Raw genomic sequence first — 19,399 nt, forward strand, 5'->3', positions numbered from 1 at the left:
GAAAGTAAGACTAGACTTTCCCCGCCATCGTTTTCATCTGGCCCGTGCCAAACGTCTGTTAAATCTGTATCCCCTGGGAGACGGACTCTTCGTCGGAACACCTCTCTCAGGAGCACCACTCAGACATTCAAGAAGCCCTCACACAAATAGGAGCCGTCGAAGGAGCCAGGAGAAAATACTGCCCCAAAGAATTCTTCCTTTACATTTCATGTGATCTTAGATTTAGAAGCTTCAGACCATCAAAACACTTCCCTGCTATGAAGTGTAGATGTCTTAAGAGGAAAATATGAAAGGAGTGGGTTTCCGGGTACAGTGGATCCAAAGAGCCAGAAAGAAAGAAATGACTTAAACGTCCAGAGAGCAAATAATACAAACAACTCCAGGTGGAAGTGGCCCAAGCTCGAACTCACTTTTCTACATGGTTCTAGATGGCAGAACTTCTAGATGTTGGTAACACAGTGATTTTCTTTGCCACCACAGAAAAGTAGATCCACCAAGAAACAGGGCATATTATATGTATCTCAAGATAATAGCCATGCACTATTATTTGAAAGCTTTTGCGTTTTTCTTCTTGCAGATTCTTTGATAAAAGATTTTGAAATTATTTACTTCAGAGGCTCAGAGGTAAGTATTTTTAAGTAGTTTAGCTATTTGGGGGCCACATCTGTCTTTCTAAATGCATTCATTCAATAAATGCTAGGGATTACTTAGTACAGCCAAGTGCAACTAGGTTTGGGGAGACAACGTCAAAGATAAACCATGGAGCCTCATGGAGCTCACTTTAATAAGTAGAGAGAGACAATATGCAAGGAAACAAAAACACTATTGCAGATTGTAAGTGCTTCAAAAGAAACAAGTGTGCTCAGTTTCTGGAATCAAACCACTTTTTTGTTTCCTGGGGGAATCATTAGCTGTAGCTGTGTGCCCTTGGGCAATTTACTTAGCATATATCTGGGTACCAGCTAACTTATCTGTAGAATGGAGGTAATGATAGTACCCACCAAATAGAATTGTTATGAGGACTAAATGAAGTAATAGGCTTGGAATAAGGTCTTTCTCAATGTAAGAGGTAGATTTTAGATAGGATAGTCAGAACTGTGCGGAGTCCTAAATAACAAGCCATATAAGAGTGGGAGAACAGAGCTTTCCTGGCAGTGGAGAGGAATAGTACCAAGGTCCTAAGGCAAGAAAAAAGCTAGGACTCAGGACCAGGATGGGGCGAGTGAGGTCCCTAAGAAGCAAAGTTTAAGGAAGTACTGTCAGGGTCCTGCAAATTCAGTGAGTGCCTTTTTAAATTTTGCTCCTGGGTTACCTCACTTACCTTAGTTCTTGTCCTGCTTGGACCAGAAAGAAGGCCTGAGGCTACAGCTTCATAAGGATAGGGGTGTGTGATGAGAGGTCCTTGTGGGCCTTAAGTAGGAATCTGGATTTTACTGAAAGCAATTGAACAGTGAAATGTTTTTAAGCTAATGAAAGACATGTTCTGATGTGTGTGTGTGTATTTAAAGACACTCTAGGTCTATTGTAGAGAAGGTTTTTGGTTTGAGCAACTGCTAAGTAGTCGTTGCATTTACTGAGATGGGGGAAGACCAGTGGATAAACGTGAAGATTTAATAAGCATCCCAAAATTAACATATTCAAAACCAAGCAGCCAAGTGTAGCTGTTAAGTGGCTAGTTGGATATTCATGTGTGGACCTTGAGGAAGCCTGGTCTTGGATATATAAACGTGGGAGTTACCCACATACAATTGGTTTCTAAAAACCTTAGGATTTACCAAACAAATTTTTTTGTAAATATAGATAAGATTATTCCAAATTGTATGTGGAAAGGCAAAGGAAGTAAAATAGTTAAAACAATTCCGAAAAAGAATAAAGAAGGAAGAATTGCTCTCGATTTCAAGACTCGTGTAGCCTTGATTTCAGGATTTTGTGATATAGACCAATAGAACAGAATAGAAAACCTAGACATAGCACCACACAAGTACATATAGTATGACAAATTAATTTTTGATAAAGGTGCAAGATCAATTCAATGGAGGAAGGATAGTCTTTTCAACAAATAGTTGTGAAGCAGGTGAATATCTTTAGGTAAAAAATGAACTTCAACCTAAGCCTCATGCCTTTTACAAAATTAATTCCAAATACATAATGTACTTGTACATGAATATCCATAGTAGCATTATTCATATTAACCAAAAGTAGAAACAACCCAAATATCCATCAACTGATGATTGGATAAACAAAATTGGTATGTCTATACCGTCTGAATTGGTTTCCTAGGACTACCAAAACAAATTACCACAAATTGGGAGGCTTATAACAACAAGTTTTTTCTCTCACGGTTCTGGAGGCTAGAAGTCTAACATCGAGTTGTCAGCAGGACCATGATTCCTCTGAAGGCTCTAGGGGAGGATCTTTCCTTGCCTCTTCCCAGCTTCTGGTAGTTGCTGGTGGTAGAATGTACTAGTCATACTGGATTTAGGGTCCATGGTAATCCAGTATGACTTCTTCTTAATGTGATTACGTATGCCATGACCTTATTTCTAAATAAGGTCACATTTACAGGTTCAGGTGGACATGAAATTTTGGGGGACACCATTCAACTCAGTACACTGTATATATATCACTTAGCATGATGTTTTCAACACCCAATTGTAGCATGTATTTGTACTTCATTCCTTTTTGTCCTAAGTAATGTGTGATATTGATATCAGAGGGTAATTTCAGGAGGTAGCTTGACCCATTAGGAGGTTACTGTAATTGTGAACTAGAGAAGTGGCAGGGAAAATGGAGAGGAGGAGATATTTTCAAAATTTATTGTGAATTGTAATCAATAAATTTTCCTCTTAACACTGCTTTAGGTGCATCCCAGAGATTCTGGTACATTGTCTCTTTGTTCTCATTAGTTTCAAAGAACTTCTTGATTTCTGCCTTAATTTCATTATTTGTCCAAAGTCATTCAGGAGCAGGTTGTTCAATTTCTATGTAGTTCTGTTGTTTTGAGTGAATGTTTTAATCTTGAGTTCTAATTTGATTGTGCTGTGCTCTGAGAGACTGTTATGATTTCAGTTCTTTCACATTTTCTGAGGAGTGTTTTACTTCTGATTATGTGATCAATTTTAGAGTAAGTGACATGTGGTGATGAGAAGAATGTATCTTCTGTTGTATTTGGGTGGAGAGTTCTGTAGATATTTATCAGATTCACTTGATCCAGAGCTGAGTTCAGGCCCTGAATATCTGTTAATTTTCTTTCTTGATGATCTAATATTGTCAGTGGGGTGTTAAAATCTCCCACTATTATTGTGTGTAAGTTTAAGTCTTTTTGAAGGCTTTTAAGAATTTACTTTATGAATCTGATTGTTCCGGTATTGGGTACGTATATATTTAGGATAGTTAGCCTCCTTGTTGAATTGAACACTAAGATTATGTAATGCCCTTTTTTTGTTTTTTTGATCTTTGTTGGTTTAAAGTCTGTTTTATAAGAAACCAGAATTGCAAACCCTGCTTTTTTCTGTTTTCCATTTGCTTGGTAAATTTTCCTCCATCACTTTGTTTTGAGCCTGTGTGTGTCTTTGCATGTGAGATGCTTCTCTTGAAGACAGTATACTGATGGGTCTTGGTTCTTTATCCAGCTGGCCATTCTGTGTCTTTTAATTGGGGCATTTAGTCCATTTACATTTAAAGTTAGTATTGTTATGTGTAGATTTGATCATGTCATCATGATCCCAGCTGGTTATTTTGCAGACTTGTTTTTGTGGTTGCTTCATAGTTTCACTGGTCTGTGCACTTTAGTGTGTTTTTGTAGTGATTGGTAGTGGTTTTGCCTTTCCTTATTTAGTGCTTTCTTCAGGAGCTCTTGCGAGGCAAGTGTGGGGGTAACAAATACCCTCAGCATTTGCTTGTCTGAAAAGGATATTATTGCTTCTTCACTTATGAAGTTCAGTTTGGCCAGTTATGAAATTCTGGCTTGGAAATTCTTTTCTTTAAGAATGTTGAGGGGGTCGAGTCAAGATGGCCGAATAGGAACAGCTCCGGTATACAGCTCCCAGCATGAGCGATGCAGAAGACGGGTGATTTCTGCATTTCCATCTGAGATACCGGGTTCATCTCACTAGGGAGTGCCAGACAGTGGGCACAGGACAGTGGGTGCAGCGCACCGAGCGCGAGCCGAAGTAGGGTGAGGCATTGCCTCACTCGGGAAGCGCAAGGGGTCAGGGAGTTCCCTTTCCTAGTCAAAGAAAGGGGTGACAGACGGCACCTGGAAAATCGGGTCACTCCCACCCTAATACTGCGCTTTTCTGATGGGCTTAAAAAACGGCACCCCAGGAGATTATATCCCGCATCTGGCTCGGAGGGTCCTATGCCCACGGAGTCTCACTGATTGCTAGCACAGCAGTCTGAGATTAAACTGCAAGGTGGCAGTGAGGCTGTGGGAGGGGCGCCCACCATTGCCCAGGCTTGATTAGGTAAAGCAGCTGGGAAGCTCAAACTGGGTGGAGCCCACCACAGCTCAAGGAGGCCTGCATACCTCTGTAGGTTCCACCTCTGGGGGCAGGGCACAGGCAAACAAAAAGAGAGCAGTAACCTCTGCAGAGTTAAATGTCCCTGTATGACAGCTTTGAAGAGAGTAGTGGTTCTCCCAGCACGCAGCTGGAGATCTGAGAACAGGCAGACTGCCTCCAAAAGTGGGTCCCTGACCCCCAAGCAGCCTAACTGGGAGGCACCCCCTAGAAGGGGCAGACTGACACCTCACACGGCCGGGTACTCCTCTGAGACAAAACTTCCAGAGGAACGATCAGGCAGCAGCATTCGCGGTTAATGAAAATCCGCTGTTCTGCAGCCACTGCTGCTGACACCCAGGCAAACAGGGTCTGGAGTGGACCTCTAGCAAACTCCAACTGACCTGCAGCTGAGAGTCCTGTCTGTTAGAAGGAAAACTAACAAACAGAAAGGACATCCACACCAAAAACCCATCTGTACATCACCATCATCAAAGACCAAAAGTAGATAAACCCACAAAGATGGGGAAAAAACAGAGCAGAAAAACTGGAAACTCTAAAAAGCAGAGTGCCTCTCCTTCCCCAAAGGAACGCAGTTCCTCACCAGCAACGGAACAAAGCTGGACGGAGAATGACTTTGACGAGTTGAGAGAAGAAGGCTTCAGACAATCAAACTACTCCGAGCTACAGGAGGAAATTTAAGCCAAAGGCAAAGAAGTTAAAAACTTTGAAAAAGAATTAGACAAATGTATAACTAGAATAACCAATACAGAGAAGTGCTTAAAGGAGCTGATGGAGCTGAAAGCCAAGGCTCGAGAACTACGTGAAGAATGCAGAAGCCTCAGTAGCTGATGCGATCAACTGGAAGAAAGGGTATCAGTGATGGAAGATGAAATGAATGAAATGAAGTGAGAAGGGAAGTCTAGAGAAAAAAGAATAAAAAGAAACGAACAAAGCCTCCAAGAAATATGGAACTATGTGAAAAGACCAAACCTACGTCTGATTGGTGTACCTGAAAGTGACGGGGAGAATGGAACCAAGTTGGAAAACACTCTGCAAGATATTATCCAGGAGAACTTCCCCAATCTAGCAAGGCAGGCCAACATTCAGATTCAGGAAATCCAGAGAATGCCTCAAAGATACTCCTTGAGAAGAGCAACTCCAAGACACATAACTGTCAGATTCACCAAAGTTGAAATGAAGGAAAAAATGTTAAGAGCAGCCAGAGAGAAAGGTCAGGTTACCCACAAAGGGAAGCCCATTAGACTAACAGCGGATCTCTCGGCAGAAACTCTACAAACCAGAAGAGAGTGGGGTCCAATATTCAACATTCTTAAAGAGAAGAATTTTTCAACCCAGAATTTCATATCTAGCCAAACTAAGCTTTGTAAGTGAAGGAGAAATAAAATACTTTACAGACAATCAAATGCTGAGAGATTTTGTCACCACCAGGCCTGCCCTAAAAGAGCTCCTGAAGGAAGCACTAAACATGGAAAGGAACAACCGGTACCAGCCACTGGACAATCATGCCAAATTGTAAAGACCATTGAGGCTAGGAAGAAACTGCATCAATTAATGAGCAAAATAACCAGCTAACATCATAATGACAGGATCAAATTCACACATAACAATACTAACTTTATATGTAAATGGACTAAATGCTCCAATTAAAAGACACAGACTGGCAAATTGGATAAAGATTCAAGACCCATCAGTGTGCTGTATTCAAGAAACCTATCTCACATGCAGAGACACACATAGGCTCAAAATAAAACGATAGAGGAAGATCTACCAAGTAAATGGAAAACCAAAAAAGGCAGGGGTTGCAATCCTAGTCTCTGATAAAACAGACTTTAAACCAACAAAGATCAAAAGAGACAAGGCCATTACATAATGGTAAAGGGATCAATTAAGCAAGAAGCGCTAACTGTCCTAAATATATATGCACCCAATACAGGAGCACCCAGATTCATAAAGCAAGTCCTGAGTGACCTACAAAGAGACTTAGACTCCCACACAATAATAATGGGAGACTTTAACAACCCACTGTCAACATTAGACAGATCAATGAGACAGAAAGTTAACAAGGATACCCAGGAATTGAACTCAGCTCTGCACCAAGTGGACCTAATAGACATCTACAGAACTCTCCACCCCAAATCAACAGAATATACATTTTTTTTCAGCACCACAGCACACCTGTTCCAAAATTGACCACATAGTTGGAAGTAAAGCTCTCCTCAGCAAATGTAAAAGAACAGAAATTATAACAAACTGTTTCTCAGACCACAGTGCAATCAAAGTAGAACTCAGGATTAAGAAACTCACTCAAAACTGCTCAACTACATGGAAACTGAACAACCTGCTCCTGAATGACTACCGGGTACATAACGAAATGAAGGCAGAAATAAAGATGTTCTTTGAAACCAATGAGAAAAAAGACACAACATACCAGAATCTCTGGGACACATTCAAAGCAGTGTGTAGAGGGAAATTTATAGCACTAAATGCCCACAAGAGAAAGCAGGAAAGATCCAAAATTGACACCCTAACATCACAATTAAAAGAACTAGAAAAGCAAGAGCAAACAGATTCAAAAGCTAACAGAAGTCCAGAAATAACTAAAATCAGAGCAGAACTGAAGGAAATAGAGACACAAAAAACCCTTCAAAAATTAATGAATCCAAGTGGTGGTTCTTTGAGAAGACCAACAAAATTGATAGACCGCTAGCAAGACTAATGAAGAAAAGAGAGAAGAATCAAATAGATGCAACAAAAAATGAAAAAGGGGATATCACCACCGATCCCACAGAAATACGATCTACCATCAGAGAATACTACAAACACCTCTATGCAAATAAACTAGAAAATCTAGAAGAAATGGATAAATTCCTTGACACATACACCCTCCCAAGACTAAACCAGGAAGAAATTGAATCTCTGAATAGACCAATAACAGGCTCTGAAATTGTGGCAATAATCAATAGCTTACCAACCAAAAAGAGTCCAGAACCTCATGGATTCCCAGCTGAATTCTACCAGAGGTACAAGGAGGAGCTGGTACCATTCCTTCTGAAACTATTCAAATCAATAGAAAAAGAGGGAATCTTCCCTAACTCATTTTATGAGGCCAGCATCATCCTGATACCAATGCCTGGCAGAGATACAACCAAAAAAGAGAATTTTAGACCAATATCCTTGATGAACATTGATGCAAAAATCCTCAATAAAATACTGGCAAACCAAATCCAGCAACACATCAAAAAGCTTATCCACCATGATCAAGTGGGCTTCATCCCTGGGATGCAAGGCTGGTTCAACATATGCAAATCAATAAATGTAATCCAGAATATAAACAGAACCAAAGACAAAAACCACATGATTATCTCAATAGATGCAGAAAAGGCCTTGACAAAATTCAACAACACTTCATGCTAAAAACTCTCAATAAATTAGGTATTGATGGGACGTATCTCAAAATAATAAGAGCTATCTATGACAAACCCACAGCCAATATCATACTGAATGGGCAAAAACTGGAAGCATTCCCTTTGAAAACTGGCACAAGACAGGGATGCCCTCTCTCACCACTCCCGTTCAGCATAGTGCTGGAAGTTCTGGCCAGGGCAATCAGGCAGGAGAAGGAAATAAAGGGTATTCAATTAGGAAAAGAGGAAGTCAAATTGTCCCTGTTTGCAGATGACATGATTGTATATCTAGAAAACCCCATTGTCTCAGCCCAAAATTTCCTTAAGCTGATAAGCAACTTCAGCAAAGTCTCAGGATACAAAATCAATGTACAAAAATCACAAGCATTCTTGTACACCAATAACAGACAGAGACCCAAGTCATGAGTGAACTCCCATTCACAATTGCTTCAAAGAGAATCAAATACCTAGGAATCCAACTTACAAGGGATGTGAAGGACCTCTTCAAGGAGAACTACAAACCACTGCTCAATGAAATAAGAGAGGATACAAACAAATGGAAGAACATTCCATGCTCATGGGTTGGAAGAATCAATATCGTGAAAATGGCCATGCTGCCCAAGGTAATTTATAGATTCAATGCCATCCCCATCAAGCTACCAATGACTTTCTTCACAGAATTGGAAAAAACTACTTTAAAGTTCATATGGAACCAAAAAAGAGCCCTCATCGCCAAGTCAATCCTAAGCCAAAAGAACAAAGCTGGAGGCATCACGCTACCTGATTTCAAACTATACTACAAGGCTACAGTAATCAAAACAGCATGGTACTGGTACCAAAACAGAGACATAGATAATGGAACAGAACAGAACCCCCAGAAATAATACCGCATATCTACGAATGTCTGATATTTGACAAACCTGACAAAAACAAGCAATGGGGAAAGGATTCCCTATTTAATAAATGGTGCTGGGAAAACTGGCTAGCCACATGTAGAAAGCTGAAACTGGATCCCTTCCTTACACCTTCTACAAAAATTAATTCAAGATGGATTAAAGACTTACATGTTAGACCTAAAACCATAAAAAGTCTAGAAGAAAACCTAGGCATTACCATTCAGGACATAGGCATGGGCAAGGACTTCATGTCTGAAACACCAAAAGCAATGGCAACAAAAGCCAAAATTGACAAATGGGATCTAATTAACCTAAAGAGCTTCTGCACAGCAAAAGAAACTACCATCAGAGTGAACAGGCAACCTACAGAATGGGAGAAAATTTTTGCAACCTACTCATCTGACAAAGGGATAATATCCAGAATCTACAATGAACTCAAACAAATTTACAAGAAAAAAACAAACAACCCCATCAAAAGGTGGGCGAAGGACATGAACAGACACTTCTCAAAAGAAGACATTTATGCAGCCAAAAAACACATGCAAAAATGCTCATCATCACTGGCCATCAGAGAAATGCAAATCAAAACCACAATGAGATACCATCTCACACCAGTTAGAATGGCCATCATTAAAAAGTCAGGAAACAACAGGTGCTGGAGAAGATGTGGAGAAATAGGAACGCTTTTACACTGTTGGTGGGACTGTAAACTAATTCAACCATTGTGGAAGTCAGTGTGGTGATTCCTCAGGGATCTAGAACTAGAAATACCATTTGACCCAGCCATCCCATTACTGGGTATATACCCAAAGGACTACAAATCATGCTGCTATAAAGACACATGCACACATATGTTTATTGCGGCAATATTCACAATAGCAAAGACTTGGAACCAACCCAAATGTCCAACAATGATAGACTGGATTAAGAAAATGTGGCACATATACACCATGGAATACTATGCAGCCATAAAAATGATGAGTTCATGTCCTTTGTAGGGACATGGATGAAACTGGAAATCATCCTTCTCAGTAAGCTATCGCAAGGACAAAAAACCAAACACCGCATGTTCTCACTCATAGGTGGGAATTGAACAATGAGAACACGTGGACACAGGAAGGGGAACATCACACTCCGGGGACTGTTGTGGGGTGGGGGCAGGGGGGAGGGATAGCATTACTAGATATACCTAATGCTAAATGACGAGTTAATGGGTGCAGCACACCAACATGGCACATGTATACCTATGTAATAAACCGGCACATTGTGCACATGTACCCTAAAACTTAAAGTACAAAAAAAAAAAAAAAAAAGAAACCTGAGTTGAGAAAGGCTGAATGGTGTCTGAAAGGGCTTCACATCAGGTGAGCTTTTATAGTTGGTAAATACAGTAGTATGATGGGTAGAAAAAAATAGAATGAATAAGACCTACTGTTTGATAGCACAATAGGATGACTACAGTCAACAATAACTTTATTACATATTTTAAAATAATTTAAAGAATGTAACTGAATTATTTGTAACTCAAAGGATAAATGCTTGAGGGGATGACTACCCCATTCTCCAGGTTGTGCTTATTTCACAGTGCATGTCTGTATCAAAACATCTTATGTACCCCACAAATGTATATACCTACTATGTACCCACAAACATTTTTCAAAATTAAAAATAAAAAAAAGAATGTTGAATATTGGCCCCCAATCTCTTCTGGCTTGCAGGGTTTTTTTCTGAGAGGTCTGCTAATAGTCTGATGGGCTTCCCTTTGTTGGTGACCTGGCCTTTCTCTCTGGCTGCCCTTAATTTTTTTTCTTTCATTTCGACCTTGGAGAATCTGATGATTTTGTGTCTTGGGGATGATCTTCTCGTGGAGTATCTTACTGGGGTTCTCTGCATTTACTGAATTTGAATGTTGGCCTGTCTTGCTAGGTTGGGGAGGTTCTCCTGCATGATATTCTGAAGTATGATTTCCATCTTGGTTCCATTCTCACTATGTCTTTCAGGTACCCCAATCAGTCATAGATTCTGTCGCTTTACATAATCCCATACTTCTCAGAGGTTTTGTTCATTCCTTTTCATTCTTTTTTCTCTATTCCTGTCTGCCTGTCTTATTTCAGAATGATAGTCTTCAAGCTCTGAGATTCTTTCCTCCACTTGGTCTAGTCTGCTATTAATACTTATGATTCCATTGTAAAGTTCTTGTAGTATGTTTTTCATCTCTAAGAGATTGATTGTGTTCCTGCGTAAACTGGCTATTTTGGCTGTCAGCTCCTGTTTTGTTTTGCCATGATTCATAGCTTCTTTGCATTAGGTTAAACATGTTCCTTTAGCTCAGCAAAGTTCATTATTACCTACCTTCTGAAGTTTACTTCTGCCATTTCAGCCATCTCAGCCTCAGCCTAGTTCTGAGCCCTTGCTGGAGAGCACACCCACAACCATCTAATCTTTGACAATCCTGAGAAAAACAAGCAATGGGGAAAGGATTCCCTATTTAGTAAATGGTGCTGGGAGAACTGGCTAGCCATATATGAAAATTGAAACTGGACCCTTTGCTTACATCACATACAAAAATCAACTGAAGATGGATTATTGACTTAAATGTAAAACCTAAAATTATAAAAACCCTAGAAGAAAATCTAGGCAATACCATTCAGGACATAGGCATGGGCAAATATTTCATGATGAAGACACCAAAAGCAATTGCAACAATAAGAAATTTACAACTGGGATCTAATTAAACTAAAGAGCTTCTGCACAGCAAGAGAAACTGTCTTCAGAGTGAACAGACAGCCTACAAAATGGGAGACAATTTTTGCAATCTATCCATCTGACCAAAGTCTTAATATTCAGCATCTACAAGGAATTTAAATTTACAAGAAAAAAATTCCCATTAAAAAGTGGGCCAAAGGACATAAACAGACACTTCTGAAAAGAAGACATACATGTGGCCAAAAAACAGATGGAAAAAAGCTCATCACTGACCATTAGAGAAATGCAAATCAAAACTACAATGAGATATCATCTCAGCCAGTCAGAATGGCAGTTATTAAAAAGTCAAAAACAACAGATGCTGGTGAGGTTATGGGGAAAAATAAATGCTTTTACACTGTTGGTGGGAGTGTAAATTAGTTTGACCATTGTGGAAGACACTATGGTGATTCCTCAAATATCTAGAGGCAGAAATATGATTTGACCCAGCAATCCCATTACTGGATATACACCCAAAGGAGCATAAATCATTCTGTTATAAAGATATGGGCACGTGTATGTTCATTGCAGCAGTGTTCACAATAGCAAAGACATGGAATCAACCTAAATGCCCATCAATGATAGACTGGATAAAGAAAATGTGGTACATATATACCATGGAGTATTATGCAGTCATAAAAAGGAATGAGATCATGTCCTTTTCAGGGACATGGATGGAGATGGAAGCCATTATCCTCAGCAAACTAATACAAAAACAGGAAACCAAATACTGCATATTCTTACTTATAAGTGGGAGCTGAATGATGAGAATACATGGACACAAGGTGGGGAACAACATACACTGGGTCCTGTCAAGAGGGTGAGGGTTGGGAGGAGGGAAAGCATCAGGAAGACTAGCTAATGGATGCTGAGCTTAATACCTAGGTGATGAGATGATCTGTGTAGCAAACCACTATGGCACATGTTTACCTCTGTAACCTGCACATCTTGGACATGTAGCCCTGGACTTAAAATGAAAGTTATAAATAAAAAAAAAAAAACATTTCTAGGCACCAAGCAAAGGATTCAACATTCAGCAAGCCTCCAGGAACAAGCCTGGACTGGCATGCATTTTTGAACTCAAAAATATATTTTGTCTCTCTTTGGCTTTTTACATGCCTTGCCCTCTTGCTGAATACTTATTTTCTCTGTTTCCAAATCCAAATAGTGGATAATACTAAGCAATTAACTACTCTCAAGTTTATATATTGTGTGTTCAAAAGACCAGCCAACATTTCTCATTTCCATGTTACAGTGATGTAATCTAACCCCAAGGGTACACTTACTCTTGAATGAACTGAATAAATTAAAATTTTAAGCTGAAAAAAATAGGATTTGGTGACTGGATATAAAGGATGAGCGGGAGAGAGGAGTCAAAGCTGGTAAGACAAGAACAAGAAGGAGGAAAAGTTTTTGAGGAAACAGGCAAATTTTGTTCTGCAGAGACACATCTAAAAAGCTAAGGAACATCCATGTCCAGTTGAGGTCCAAAGTTCCCCAGAGAGGCCTGGGCTATCCAGCTTTAGAAGTCATCTTCCTAAGAAGTAATAATGGACATATTAAAGTAATAATGTTATCAAAGGAGAAGGGATAGGATGAGATGAGAGGGCCAAGAATATATTCTTAGGGATTGACTATTTCTTTAGGAAGCCACCAAAGGAAAGGGATCACTTCAGGGGCCTAAGAAATAGTAACCAAAGAAGCAGGAGACATGGAAGAGATCAATGCTTCAAAAATCTTTCACTGAATTATAATATAAGACCATAACAATCACAGCAATAATAATGATAATAAATTCATTTTGTGGGCTTTTCTTATATTAAGTCACGTAATACACAATCCTATTTAGGTATATCCTATCTCAATTTTACAGAAGGAATTATAGGCACAGAAAGGTAATGTTATCTGCCCAATGTTATCTATCCAGGAGGGCAGGAAACAGCTGGCTCTGCAGTCCATGCTCTTAGTAATTTTTGTTTTTTTTTTTGACAGGGTCTCACTCGGCTGCCCAGGCTGGAATGCAGTGGCATGAACACTGTTCACTGCAGCCTCGACCTCCTGAGTTCAAGCAATCCTCCCACCTCAGACCCCTGAGTAGCTGGGACTACAGATGCATGCCACTATGCAGGCTAATTTTAAAATTTATTGAGATGGAGTCTCGTTGCATTGCCCAGGCTGATCTCAAACTTCTGGTCTAAAATGAACCTCCTGCCTCAGCCTCCCGAAGTGGTGGGATTATAGGCATAAGCCACTGCACCAGGCTAGTGATTACTAACACTTAAATAGCACTTCCACGTGCCTTGACACTTTTCTAAACACTTTGTATTCACTAATTCATATAATTCTCACTATAGCTTTTTAAGGTAAATACTATCGTTATCTCCATTTTATAGATGAGGAAACTGCGGAACAGGAAGATCATATAAACTGCCCAAGGTCATAGACGTGGAACATTCTAAACTAACACCAGACTATTGGGCCCTATAGTGGTGCTCAGATGTTACTTGGAAAGTATAATACTCACAGAAGCACTCTCTCTCTAGGGGAATACTTGTTTCCACCATTTGTTTTACTCTCTGTAGAGGGAAACATTCCTTTCCAAAGGAGATTTCATCTTCTGATTAGTAAATCAGACTCAGAATGAGCTATGATTCATTTACAGGTAAGTCACAAGCTTTATTCCTGGCCAGATAAGAAATCAGTAATCTGGTTTTGTCTGAAGAGACTTGGGAATTCCCCCAAGATGATTTCCTGGAGTGGGTCAGAATGCCACCTACACACTGGGTTAATGACTTCAGTGTTCTGCTTGGTTCACTGATGACAGGAAACTGGTAAAACAAAGAGGATGAGAAACCAGCTGTATCACAGTAATAAATATTACTCAGATTTAGGCTCTTCTTCCTAGTTCCTGAGTTTTTTTTAGCTTTCAAGCTTTCACTCAGACAATATGCAATGATTAGCTAATACAGTTTGTTTTAATATTACAAATGATGCTGGCGGATTTTGCGGGGAATTTGTTTTAAAGTTAATGTTATCATATTTTTACAATTCTTATTTTCAATAGTTTGAAAAAGTTCTGTTGGGATCCTGAATTCTTAATTTTGACTGAGATCTAGTGAGATTAGTTGTCTGTTTTGGAGATAATTTTAGAGGCATAAAAATGGTAAATCAATTTTTTTTTCAATTATTAGAAACCATGTGCACAAAATAGTCAAGGAGAAAGATTAGCAACTGCTTTTTTAATACAGCATTAATTGATTTCACAAATAGTTACTATGCTGCTACTGTATTTTTTAGGCATCAGGGATAGAGTTGTGAGGAAGACAAGGCAAGATCCTTGACCTCCACTATCAAGATAAATTAATAAATATATAATTAAATACTGGGTAATGATAAATTCTATAAAGAATAATTAACCAGGTGAAGGGGATAGACAATAATGGAAGCAAATCAGAATTAAAATAGGAATTTCAGAGAAGGCCTCTTTGAGGTTTTATTGTTATTGTGATAGAAAGTTTCATGGCTCTGATTTTACCATTTTAAAAGATAACTCTAGCTACAAGGAAAAAAGACTGTATTTATGGGAGCAAGTGTAGAATCAGGAACACCAGTTAAGAGTCTATTATAATAGTCTAGGTTCTCAACCTTGTCTGCTGCTTAGAATTCCCTGGAGATAATTTTAGCCAGCCCCAGTTGAAACCAGTTACTGTATGTCAAAATCTTTGAGAGTAGAGTCCAGGAGTTGATATTTCTCAAGGTTCCTCTGATGATTTTAATATATAGCCAAGGTTGGAAAAGGTTGTGGAAGAAAGATATCAGACAACAAGTCTAGGGCAGTTTTCTAAATCTAGTAGGAACACGGAAGCTGTTAAAACAGGACTGGCTTCTTTTCTGGATTTATTTTCTTCTTTAAGGAATATGGTTAGGTCAGAGAACAAAGCAAATTCTTAAAGAGGAAAAAATTTATCAGAAAGTGATGAAGATGGATTTTGGCTAAGAAGCATTAACTAATATACTACAAGGAAGTAGTGGTAAATGAAAATGTTTGTCATGTTTGTTTCTTCAAATATTCTAGTATGGAGTCCATGGATGAAAATGTTTGTGAAAGGATGATGTAGGAGACTGGGTCTCTGGCAGTTATCTATGGAGGTGGCTAGATGTCAGATTCAGGATTTGTACATTTTGTAGAGATAGCAGTTAAGATTCACTGATAGATTGGAAGTGGGATGACAGGGAAAGCGGGTCAGGGATGACATCCAAATTTTAGGCCTGAGCAATTGGGTGAATTGTTGCATTTACTTCGTTGGGGGAAACTGGGTGGAAAAGTAGGGAGTATCTGTGTGGGGGAGGAGGTCGAATATTGAAATTAAGAGTATCAGTTTGGACTTCATAATGTAAAGAGTGCTAATTAAACTCTAAAATGAATGTAAGTAGAGCGTGAGATATAGATTCACAATTTGAATGATTTGTTTCCTGGAATAATTTTCTTTGATTTTATGTCTGTTTATTGTTTGAATAACTAGGGAACTTATTTACTTTTATTTCATTTATTTTTTTTCTGCCTAGATTTTTAATGTATACCCTGCTACATTGCATATAGGTATGGTAGACGAGTGTTTTAAGACTATGCTAACCTTTACTCCAACAAAACATTATAATTTTGTAAACTGTAGTCCTAGTAGACTGCTGGGGAAGAACAATAACACATAAATGCATGAACGTTTTAGTGTTAAAAACATTGCAAAATTATAAGTTTTAAAAAATGGATTAAAAGATAACTAATGAAATTTTAGAACATCATTTCCAAAACTTTCCTCACTATAGAACAGTTTAAAATTCTAATATATTGATGAAAACCAAAAAGAACTCAACAGATTTAATGGGCTCTTGAATTAAAGTAGATAGCAAAAAATGGGCTTTTAGACAGATTAGTCACTACAAGAGAGAATCATTTATCATGTGTATAAAATACAGTGAATTTTAAATAACATAGCTCTATGTTGAAATTATAAGAAAGAATACATAAATTAGACAAATATATATCGCTTATTCAAATTCAATTGTAATCTCAAGTATAATATCAATTGTAATATCAAAATGTCATTAATTGGAAAATAATACTAATAGCTAAAATGTATTGAGCATTTACAATGACTAAGAACAATTCCAAGCATTTTACAAAATATGTTAACTCAGTTAAGGAATACTCTTAGCTACAAGTGACAGTATTTAATATTGGTCACTTAAAAACTATGGTTCATTACTTTTCATGTTAAAAGGAGTCTGGAAACTGGCATTGGTTCAGTGGCACAATGGTTTCTAATAGCATCTACATTGCTCTCTTGGCCTCATCCTCTTGGTTGCAAGATGTCACTCCCAGGTCCAGGAAGCATGTTTGTGTTAAAGACAAGAAAAAGGTAGGAAAGGATAGACCTGGGTACATCTGTCTCTTTTTATCAGGAAAGCCAAAGCTTTCCTAGAAGCTCCAACAGATTTCTGCTTAGGTCTCCTCTGCTGGCACTATTACTTAGCACCCCTAGTTGCAAGGGAGGCTAGGAAATCAGGTATGACATTTTTTTCCTGCCTTTATAGAGGAACAGGAGAAAGGAAAAGAAGGTTGAGAATGGGTTTTGAATTAGGCAGCCAACAGTGACTGCCACAAATTCATGTCTTTCTTATGAAAACCCTATCAAAGTGGTACTTTTGTTTATTACCATTTTGCAAATGAAGAACTAAGAGTGAGAAGTTAAGAAATTTGCCCATGGTCACACAACTAAATAATGTAGAACCAGAAATCAAGTCAGGTGGTCTGTCTCCAGAATCTACTCTCTTCTCAGCCACTCTACTATAGTATAGAAATAAAGCCACAGACAGATTTAACACTGAGCCTTCTCATGTGAGTGATCTTCCATATAACTTCCTTACATTCTCATGAATGATACATTTATTATAATAGGCACTACATTACCTAATGATAAAACTAAATAAATGTGTGCTATTGCTCTTATTCTCTCTAATTATACCAATAATAATAAACCACATGGTTAATTCGCATTTGTAAAGTCATCCTTTCAAAAAATTCTAAGTATTTTCATACATATTATATACTTCTGATTTCCTCTTAAATCTTCTGAGAAATAGAGAGGTAGATGTGATTATTTGCATTTGATAATTGGGAATACGAGATCAAGCTTGTGTCAAAAAGCTCTGGGACTTAAACCTAGATTTACGTAGAGCCAGGCCATTTGTACTTCATTAGATACCTGCCATTATAGATGTCTTTACTTTAAGATAAATGTTAATTAAATTGCAGAAGAATTGAAACAAATGTTAACATTACAAATTTTCTCATCAAGGCAAAGGTTTGAAACTTTAAAATTCAACATTTAATGCTTCTTAATGTCTTAACAATGTTTTCTGAGATACCATATTTTATGAAAGCTAGTTCCCTTGGTTACTAGAAATTCTGACACATTTTATTTTATTTTATTTTATTTTATTTTATTTTATTTTATTTTATTTTGTTTTATTATTATACTTTAGGTTTTAGGGTACATGTGCACAGTGTGCAGGTTTGTTACATATGTATCCATGTGCCATGTTGTTTTGCTGCACCCATTAACTCGTGATTTAGCATTAGGTATATCTCCTAATGTGTCCCTCCCCCCTCCCCCCACCCCACAACGGTCCCTGGAGTGTGATGTTGCCCTTCCTGTGTCCATGAGTTCTCATTGTTCAATTCCCACCTGTGAGTGAGAACATGCGGTGTTTGGTTTTTTGTCCTTGCGATAGTTTACTGAGAATGATGTTTTCCAGTTTCATCCATGTCCCTACAAAGGGCATGAACTCATCATTTTTTATGGCTGCATAGTATTCCATGGTGTATATGTGCCACATTTTCTTAATCCAGTCTATCGTTGTTGGACATTTGGGTTGGTTCCAAGTCTTTGCTATTGTGAATAGTGCCGCAATAAACATATGTGTGCATGTGTCTTTATAGCAGCATGATTTATAGTCCTTTGGGTATATACCCAGTAATGGGATGGCTGGGTCAAATGGTATTTCTAGTTCTAGATCCCTGAGGAATTGCCACACTGACTTCCACAATGGTTGAACTAGTTTACAGTCCCACCAACAGTGTAAAAGTGTTCCTATTTCTCCACATCCTCTCCAGCACCTGTTGTTTCCTGACTTTTTAATGATGGCCATTCTAACTGGTGTGAGATGGTATCTCACTGTGGTTTTGATTTGCATTTCTCTGATGGCCAGTGATGATGACCATTTTTTCATGTGTTTTCTGGCTGCATAAATGTCTTCTTTTGAGAAGTGTCTGTTCATGTCCTTTGCCCACTTTTTGATGGGGTTGTTTGTTTTTTTCTTGTAAATTTGTTTGAGTTCATTGTAGATTCTGGATATTAGCCCCTTGTCAGATGAGTAGGTTGCGAAAATTTTCTCCCATTCTGTAGGTTGCCTGTTCACTCTGATGGTAGTTTCTTTTGCTGTGCAGAAGCTCTTTAGTTTAATTAGATCCCATTTGTCAATTTTGCCTTTTGTTGCCATTGCTTTTGGTGTTTTAGACATGAAGTCCTTGCCCACGCCTATGTCCTGAATGGTATTGCCTAGGTTTTCTTGTAGGATTTTAATGGTTTTAGGTCTAACATGTAAGTCTTTAATCCATCTTGAATTAATTTTTGTATAAGGTGTAAGGAAGGGATCCAGTTTCAGCTTTCTACATGTGACTAGCCAGTTTTCCCAGCACCATTTATTAAATAGGGAATCCTTTCCCCATTGCTTGTTTTTGTCAGGTTTGTCAAATATCAGATAGTTGTAG

General features: G+C 38.4%; 1 long non-coding RNA gene across 1 annotated transcript in view; it reads left to right on the plus strand.

Moving 5' to 3' along the window:
• LOC134737038 (uncharacterized) overlaps positions 1-19,399 on the plus strand; it is a 165,668-nt gene that overhangs the window by 111,987 nt on the left and 34,282 nt on the right. The gene's annotated exons all lie outside the window — the stretch shown is intronic.

This window comes from Symphalangus syndactylus, chromosome 6 (genome assembly GCF_028878055.3).
Source record: "Symphalangus syndactylus isolate Jambi chromosome 6, NHGRI_mSymSyn1-v2.1_pri, whole genome shotgun sequence".
NCBI lineage: Eukaryota > Metazoa > Chordata > Mammalia > Primates > Hylobatidae > Symphalangus > Symphalangus syndactylus.